Source organism: Leuciscus leuciscus (genome assembly GCF_965113295.1).
Source record: "Leuciscus leuciscus genome assembly, chromosome: 16".
In the NCBI taxonomy this organism is placed as follows: domain Eukaryota; kingdom Metazoa; phylum Chordata; class Actinopteri; order Cypriniformes; family Leuciscidae; genus Leuciscus; species Leuciscus leuciscus.
This window is the reverse complement of record NC_138740.1, coordinates 41843633-41853362: the sequence shown is the minus strand read 5'-3', so window position 1 is coordinate 41853362 and position 9730 is coordinate 41843633.

Genomic DNA, 9730 nt, shown 5'->3' with positions numbered 1-9730 from the left:
TGGCTTGTAGGGAAAATCCAAACCTGCGTAATTTCAAATGCACATAACTATAGAACCCATTCTAAATGCGCATGTGAACGCCATCAGTGTTTCTCACAGGTTCGCGTTTAAAGTCTGTGTAGAGAGAATGGTGTCGTCTTAGCGGCCCCTAATTTAAAAACAAATGATCGTTGCGACGGAAGCAAATCAATCAAAACTAACTTTAGATGGAAAATAACTTAACTCTGCTATAAAGCCAAAACAATCTCTGTTACCTTAAATTATACGCTTATCTCTGTGAAGCTGCTTTGAAACAATCTACGTTGTTAAAAGCGCTATATAAATGAAGATGACTTGACTTGTTCATCAGGTCTGAGTGTAGTGTGTGTGTTCATCAGGTCTGAGTATAATACGAGTGTGTGTTCATCAGGTCTGAGTGTAATACAAGTGTGTGTTCATCAGGTCTGAGTGTAATACAAGTGTGTGTTCATCAGGTCTGAGTGTAATACAAGTGTGTGTTCATCAGGTCTGAGTGTAGTGTGTGTGTTCATCAGGTCTGAGTGTAGAGTGTGTGTTCATCAGGTCTGAGTGTAGTGTGTGTGTTCATCAGGTCTGAGTGTAGAGTGTGTGTTCATCAGGTCTGAGTGTAGTGTGTGTGTTCATCAGGTCTGAGTGTAGAGTGTGTGTTCATCAGGTCTGAGTGTAGAGTGTGTGTTCATCAGGTCTGAGTGTAATACGAGTGTGTGTTCATCAGGTCTGAGTGTAATCTGAGTGTGTTCATCAGGTCTGAGTGTAGAGTGTGTGTTCATCAGGTCTGAGTGTAGAGTGTGTGTTCATCAGGTCTGAGTGTAGTGTGTGTGTTCATCAGGTCTGAGTGTAGAGTGTGTGTTCATCAGGTCTGAGTGTAGAGTGTGTGTTCATCAGGTCTGAGTGTAGTGTGTGTGTTCATCAGGTCTGAGTGTAGAGTGTGTGTTCATCAGGTCTGAGTGTAGAGTGTGTGTTCATCAGGTCTGAGTGTAGAGTGTGTGTTCATCAGGTCTGAGTGTAGAGTGTGTGTTCATCAGGTCTGAGTGTAATACGAGTGTGTGTTCATCAGGTCTGAGTGTAATCTGAGTGTGTTCAGGTCTGAGTGTAATCTGAGTGTGTTCATCAGGTCTGAGTGTAGAGTGTGTGTTCATCAGGTCTGAGTGTAGAGTGTGTGTTCATCAGGTCTGAGTGTAGAGTGTGTGTTCATCAGGTCTGAGTGTAGTGTGTGTGTTCATCAGGTCTGAGTGTAGAGTGTGTGTTCATCAGGTCTGAGTGTAATACGAGTGTGTGTTCATCAGGTCTGAGTGTAGTGTGTGTTCATCAGGTCTGAGTGTAGTGTGTATGTTCATCAGGTCTGAGTGTAATACGAGTGTGTGTTCATCAGGTCTGAGTGTAGTGTGTGTGTTCATCAGGTCTGAGTGTAATACGAGTGTGTGTTCATCAGGTCTGAGTGTAATACGAGTGTGTGTTCATCAGGTCTGAGTGTAATACGAGTGTGTGTTCATCAGGTCTGAGTGTAATACGAGTGTGTGTTCATCAGGTCTGAGTGTAATACGAGTGTGTGTTCATCAGGTCTGAGTGTAGTGTGTGTGTTCATCAGGTCTGAGTGTAGAGTGTGTGTTCAGGTCTGAGTGTAGAGTGTGTGTTCATCAGGTCTGAGTGTAGAGTGTGTGTTCATCAGGTCTGAGTGTAGAGTGTGTGTTCATCAGGTCTGAGTGTAATACGAGTGTGTGTTCATCAGGTCTGAGTGTAGAGTGTGTGTTCAGGTCTGAGTGTAGAGTGTGTGTTCATCAGGTCTGAGTGTAGAGTGTGTGTTCATCAGGTCTGAGTGTAATACGAGTGTGTGTTCATCAGGTCTGAGTGTAGAGTGTGTGTTCATCAGGTCTGAGTGTAATACGAGTGTGTGTTCATCAGGTCTGAGTGTAGAGTGTGTGTTCATCAGGTCTGAGTGTAATACGAGTGTGTGTTCATCAGGTCTGAGTGTAATACGAGTGTGTGTTCATCAGGTCTGAGTGTAGAGTGTGTGTTCATCAGGTCTGAGTGTAGAGTGTGTGTTCATCAGGTCTGAGTGTAGAGTGTGTGTTCATCAGGTCTGAGTGTAATCTGAGTGTGTTCAGGTCTGAGTGTAATCTGAGTGTGTTCATCAGGTCTGAGTGTAGAGTGTGTGTTCATCAGGTCTGAGTGTAGAGTGTGTGTTCATCAGGTCTGAGTGTAGTGTGTGTTCATCAGGTCTGAGTGTAGTGTGTATGTTCATCAGGTCTGAGTGTAATACGAGTGTGTGTTCATCAGGTCTGAGTGTAGTGTGTGTGTTCATCAGGTCTGAGTGTAATACGAGTGTGTGTTCATCAGGTCTGAGTGTAATACGAGTGTGTGTTCATCAGGTCTGAGTGTAATACGAGTGTGTGTTCATCAGGTCTGAGTGTAATACGAGTGTGTGTTCATCAGGTCTGAGTGTAATACGAGTGTGTGTTCATCAGGTCTGAGTGTAGTGTGTGTGTTCATCAGGTCTGAGTGTAGAGTGTGTGTTCAGGTCTGAGTGTAGAGTGTGTGTTCATCAGGTCTGAGTGTAGAGTGTGTGTTCATCAGGTCTGAGTGTAATACGAGTGTGTGTTCATCAGGTCTGAGTGTAGAGTGTGTGTTCATCAGGTCTGAGTGTAGAGTGTGTGTTCATCAGGTCTGAGTGTAATACGAGTGTGTGTTCATCAGGTCTGAGTGTAGAGTGTGTGTTCATCAGGTCTGAGTGTAATACGAGTGTGTGTTCATCAGGTCTGAGTGTAATACGAGTGTGTGTTCATCAGGTCTGAGTGTAGAGTGTGTGTTCATCAGGTCTGAGTGTAGAGTGTGTGTTCATCAGGTCTGAGTGTAGTGTGTGTGTTCATCAGGTCTGAGTGTAGTGTGTGTGTTCATCAGGTCTGAGTGTAATACGAGTGTGTGTTCATCAGGTCTGAGTGTAATACGAGTGTGTGTTCATCAGGTCTGAGTGTAATACGAGTGTGTGTTCATCAGGTCTGAGTGTAATCTGAGTGTGTTCATCAGGTCTGAGTGTAGAGTGTGTGTTCATCAGGTCTGAGTGTAATACGAGTGTGTGTTCATCAGGTCTGAGTGTAGAGTGTGTGTTCATCAGGTCTGAGTGTAATACGAGTGTGTGTTCATCAGGTCTGAGTGTAGAGTGTGTGTTCATCAGGTCTGAGTGTAATACGAGTGTGTGTTCATCAGGTCTGAGTGTAATACGAGTGTGTGTTCATCAGGTCTGAGTGTAATCCGAGTGTGTGTTCATCAGGTCTGAGTGTAATACGAGTGTGTGTTCATCAGGTCTGAGTGTAATTCGAGTGTGTGTTCATCAGGTCTGAGTGTAGAGTGTGTGTTCATCAGGTCTGAGTGTAGAGTGTGTGTTCATCAGGTCTGAGTGTAGAGTGTGTGTTCATCAGGTCTGAGTGTAGAGTGTGTGTTCATCAGGTCTGAGTGTAATACGAGTGTGTGTTCATCAGGTCTGAGTGTAATTCGAGTGTGTGTTCATCAGGTCTGAGTGTAGAGTGTGTGTTCATCAGGTCTGAATGTAGAGTGTGTGTTCATCAGGTCTGAGTGTAGAGTGTGTGTTCATCAGGTCTGAGTGTAGAGTGTGTGTTCATCAGGTCTGAGTGTAATACGAGTGTGTGTTCATCAGGTCTGAGTGTAGAGTGTGTGTTCATCAGGTCTGAGTGTAGAGTGTGTTCATCAGGTCTGAGTGTAGTGTGTGTGTTCATCAGGTCTGAGTGTAGTGTGTGTGTTCATCAGGTCTGAGTGTAGAGTGTGTGTTCATCAGGTCTGAGTGTAGAGTGTGTTCATCAGGTCTGAGTGTAGAGTGTGTGTTCATCAGGTCTGAGTGTAGTGTGTGTGTTCATCAGGTCTGAGTGTAGTGTGTGTTCATCAGGTCTGAGTGTAGAGTGTGTGTTCATCAGGTCTGAGTGTAGTGTGTGTTCATCAGGTCTGAGTGTAGTGTGTGTGTTCATCAGGTCTGAGTGTAGAGTGTGTGTTCATCAGGTCTGAGTGTAGTGTGTGTGTTCATCAGGTCTGAGTGTAGTGTGTGTGTTCATCAGGTCTGAGTGTAGTGTGTGTTCATCAGGTCTGAGTGTAGAGTGTGTGTTCATCAGGTCTGAGTGTAGAGTGTGTTCATCAGGTCTGAGTGTAGTGTGTGTGTTCATCAGGTCTGAGTGTAGTGTGTGTGTTCATCAGGTCTGAGTGTAGAGTGTGTGTTCATCAGGTCTGAGTGTAGAGTGTGTTCATCAGGTCTGAGTGTAGAGTGTGTGTTCATCAGGTCTGAGTGTAGTGTGTGTGTTCATCAGGTCTGAGTGTAGTGTGTGTTCATCAGGTCTGAGTGTAGAGTGTGTGTTCATCAGGTCTGAGTGTAGTGTGTGTTCATCAGGTCTGAGTGTAGTGTGTGTGTTCATCAGGTCTGAGTGTAGAGTGTGTGTTCATCAGGTCTGAGTGTAGTGTGTGTGTTCATCAGGTCTGAGTGTAGTGTGTGTGTTCATCAGGTCTGAGTGTAGAGTGTGTGTTCATCAGGTCTGAGTGTAGTGTGTGTGTTCATCAGGTCTGAGTGTAGTGTGTGTTCATCAGGTCTGAGTGTAGAGTGTGTGTTCATCAGGTCTGAGTGTAGTGTGTGTGTTCATCAGGTCTGAGTGTAGTGTGTGTGTTCATCAGGTCTGAGTGTAGAGTGTGTGTTCATCAGGTCTGAGTGTAGTGTGTGTTCATCAGGTCTGAGTGTAGAGTGTGTGTTCATCAGGTCTGAGTGTAGTGTGTGTGTTCATCAGGTCTGAGTGTAGTGTGTGTGTTCATCAGGTCTGAGTGTAGTGTGTGTGTTCATCAGGTCTGAGTGTAGAGTGTGTGTTCATCAGGTCTGAGTGTAGTGTGTGTTCATCAGGTCTGAGTGTAGAGTGTGTGTTCATCAGGTCTGAGTGTAGTGTGTGTGTTCATCAGGTCTGAGTGTAGTGTGTGTTCATCAGGTCTGAGTGTAGAGTGTGTGTTCATCAGGTCTGAGTGTAGAGTGTGTGTTCATCAGGTCTGAGTGTAATACGAGTGTGTTCATCAGGTCTGAGTGTAGAGTGTGTGTTCATCAGGTCTGAGTGTAGAGTGTGTGTTCATCAGGTCTGAGTGTAGAGTGTGTTCATCAGGTCTGAGTGTAGAGTGTGTGTTCATCAGGTCTGAGTGTAGAGTGTGTTCATCAGGTCTGAGTGTAGAGTGTGTGTTCATCAGGTCTGAGTGTAGTGTGTGTTCATCAGGTCTGAGTGTAGAGTGTGTGTTCATCAGGTCTGAGTGTAGTGTGTGTTCATCAGGTCTGAGTGTAGTGTGTGTGTTCATCAGGTCTGAGTGTAGTGTGTGTTCTCAGACCTGATGAACACACACTCTACACTCAGACCTGATGAACACACACTCGTATTACACTCAGACCTGATGAACACACACTACACTCAGACCTGATGAACACACACTCGTATTACACTCAGACCTGATGAACACACACTCTACACTCAGACCTGATGAACACACTCTACACTCAGACCTGATGAACACACACACTACACTCAGACCTGATGAACACACACTCTACACTCAGACCTGATGAACACACACACTACACTCAGACCTGATGAACACACACTACACTCAGACCTGATGACACACACTACACACTACACATCACTCACTGTGCTCAGGTAGTTCGCAACAGTGTACTCTCGATTTAGTGCCGAATAACATTCCAGTTTGTGTTGGTTTTGAGTGGTGTTCGTCCAATGGGTGATGTACTTGTCTTGTTCTGTGTTGATCATTTGTGCAGGCCGAATGTGTGTGAGTGTGTGTGTGTGCTGAGGCGAGCTGATCTCTGCAGGAGAGAGCTCAGTCAGTCTCAGCACCAGCTGACACAGGGGACTCCTCGTTACGCTCAGCTCTGGTGTGTGTGTGTGTGTGTGTGTGTGTGTGTGTGTGTGGCACAGGGGACTCCTCGTTACGCTCAGCTCTGGTGTGTGTGTGTGTGTGTGTGTGTGTGTTTGTGTGTGTGTGTGTGGCACAGGGGACTCCTCGTTACGCTCAGCTCTGGTGTGTGTGTGTGTGTGTGTGTGTGTGTGTGTGTGTGTGTGTGTGTGTGTGTGTGTGCTGAGCAGAGCTGACTGCTACCAACCACGTCCATCGGTGGCGGATAATGGACAACCCTTCAGATATGAAGGTAAGCTACGAAATAAGCTGGGGGCTCCGTGCAGTGGTCCCCAGACGAATAAGTAGTCGTGGACCAACAGCGGAGGTCTATCAGGTATGGAGGGACTAGTTGAGTGGCATCACTAGATCCGTTGCAAAAACTCCATTTATGCCACTGATACTCCTCGACATGGCGAGTACAGTCCGCCATCAACTAAGACTGCTGCCTCCACTGCTCTGTGGGTAGTCTTCCGTGAGCATCTCGTCTCCTCAAGACAAGGCCGCGTTGGGGACACGCGAGAGGCAGGCTCAACAGACAGAGACCTGGCAGCCCCCTGCAACTCCACCATCCATCTGGTTGTCTAGAGTTCATCTCCTGCCACTGGATATTGGTTTCTGGAGTGAAGCTGTGGAGATAGGGTCTGCGCCCCCCTCTCTTCACATTAATCCACTCTCTGCGTATGCTATCACTTTACCGTACAAGCCCTTCGGCGACAGGGTAAATGTGACGGAGGCAGGTCTTGGATCAGACTGGCAGCCTCTAGCCTGAGCCCTGCACGGAGGCGGCACAAGCGTGATGGTCGTTGTGTGGATGGGTTGGAACAGCGTCCACCTTCGGCAGCTTCTTGTGTGACTGAGCAGCCCTCTTCAGGGTCCGCACTGCTCACCCCCTGTCGGGGGGAGGGTCTAGAAAAGGTGACCCAAACATTGCCTGTTCCCTACACTCCTGGGCGGCCCACCGCTGTCGTCAAGGCATCCCATTACGCGGTCGAAAATATAAATCTAAACTATTAATTTTGGCTACATGGAACGTACGCACACTTCTTGATGTGCAGATTGGATCTGACCGACCCCACAGGCGCACTGCCCTGGTTGCGAGCGAGCTTAACAAATACAACATCGACATCGCTGCTTTGAGTGAGACCCGGCTCGCAGGAGAGGACTCGCTAATAGAAGTCGGGCAAGGTTACACCTTCTTTTGGAAGGGCCTTCCAGAAGATACCCGCCGTCTACATGGAGTAGGTTTTGCCATTAAAAGCAGACTGCTACAGAACATCCCAGAGTCTCCTGTGGGAATCAGTGAGCGGCTGATGACTTGGCGCATTCCCCTTGCGAAGGGTCGCTATGCAACTTTGATAAGCGCTTATGCACCAACTCTGGATGCTGAAGAAAGCATTAAAGACGCCTTTTACGAGTCTCTTGACACTGCTCTCCACAAAGCTCCTCACACTGATAAAGTTGTGCTTTTGGGAGACTTCAATGCCAGAGTAGGCACCAGCAACATGCTCTGGCCTGGGGTAATTGGGAAACATGGATTAGGCAACATGAACAGGAACGGCCTGCGACTCCTCTCCCTCTGCTCTGAGCACAAACTGGTCATAACCAACACAACTTTCCAAATGAAAAATAAATACAAAGCATCATGGATGCACCCCAGATCAAAACACTGGCACCTACTGGACTACATTATAACCCGGCAACAAGATCTACATGAAATCTCTATCACCCGAGCAATGCGTGGGGCGGAGTGCTGGACAGATCATCGGCTGATCAGATCCAAGATACATCTAAAGGTCCGACCTCAACACACCAGGCACCAACCTTCAAGACGGCTCAACTCTCGAGCCCTAAAATCCCCTGACATCACTGCATCGTACCGTCGCTGCTTGGCTAATAACCTTTCCTCCGCTTTCACTCATCCCCTACAAAATACAGCTGAAAGCGCATGGGCTAACCTTAGCTCAGCTATACAAAAAGCCGCTTCCGACACAATTGGTTTCACCTCCAAACGTCACCAGGACTGGTTTGACGACAGCTCCCTCGAAATACTCAACCTTCTGGAGGAAAAGCATAAAGCCCTCTCTGCCCACCTTTCCAATCCACAATCTCCCTCTTTACGCTCAAACTGGAATAATATCCGTGCTGAGGTGCAACGACGGCTTCGCATAATGGAGAATGACTGGTGGCTTAGGAAAGCCCATGAAATCCAAGGTTATGCGGACACCAACAACTCTCAAGCTTTTTACGACGCAATAAAATCACTATATGGACCCCAAAAACGCAGAATCACCCCTATCAGATCTACAGACGGCACAATTCTGCACAAGGACAAACAAGAAATTCTTGAGCGTTGGGCTGAACATTTTAACACCCTCCTTAACCAAAACAATCCGACTGACCCCACTGTCCTGCAGCGCCTCCCAAAGCTTCCACCTGTGCATGAGCTTGATGACCCTCCCAGGTTCTCAGAAGTCCTGGCAGCAGTACGAAGCCTCAAGGACAATAAGTCTACAGGTCCTGATGGAATCCCTGCAGAGGCTCTAAAGAAAGGCGGGTATCTGCTCACCAAGAATCTCCACCAACTTATCCAGATAATATGGGCACAAAAAACTGTTCCACAAGGCTGGAAAGACTCACACATTGTTACCATCCACAAGAAAAAGGGTGACAAGTCCATCTGTGGAAACAGTCGTGGCATATCTCTGCTCTCTGTGGCAGGGAAAGTATTAACAAGGGTCATGCTGTTTCGTCTTACCAAGCACATCACAGAGAGGATCCTTCCTGAGTCACAGGGTGGCTTCAGGAAGGATCGATCCACCTCCGACATGATCTTTGTACTACGCCAATTGCAGGAGAAGGCTAGAGAACAGAACAAAGACCTGTTCATTGCCTTCATCGACCTGGCAAAGGCTTTTGACACCATTGACCGCCAAGTCCTTTGGGTCATTCTGGAGAAGTTTGGGGTGCCACCAAGGTTTCTGGAAATCCTACAACAGTTTCATGATGGCATGCAGGCTCGTGTGATTGTGGGTACATCTCGATCCCCCTCCTTTCCTGTGCAGGTAGGAGTGAAACAGGGGTGTGTACTGGCTCCAGTGATCTTCAATCTCTTCCTGGCAGCAGTCACCCTCCTCTCCCGCAATTCCCTCAGCCCCGACGATGGTGTTTGCCTACAGTTTCGTCTGGACGGGAACCTCTTTAACCTCCGCCGCCTGCAAGCCATCACCAAGACCACCACAACCACAATTCACGAACTTCAATACGCTGATGACTGTGCCCTCGTAGCCCACAGCCCTACTGCAATGCAGCACACACTGGATGTTGTATGCGCAGTCTATCAAGCTTGTGGCCTACAAGTCAACATCAAAAAGACTGAGATCATTGCACAGACCACGGTCCCCACCCTTACACCTCCTGAATTCTATATCCATGGCACACCAGTAAAGGTTGTTCAGCACTTCTGTTACCTCGGAAGTATCCTAACACCCACCTGCGTCATAGACAACGAGATCCAGGCACGCATAAACCTCGCCTCCTCTGCCTTTGGTAGACTTCGATCTCGAGTCTTTGTTAATAAAGATCTCCGTACCTCCACCAAAGCGGCTGTCTACCAGGCAGTCTGCGTATCCACCCTGCTGTTTGGTGCAGAAGCTTGGACTCCATACCGCAGGCATATTCGGTGTCTCGAGGGCTTTCACATCAGATGCCTCCAGCGCATACTAGGTGTCACATGGAAAGACAAAATCCCCCACACGGACATCCTACTGCGCAC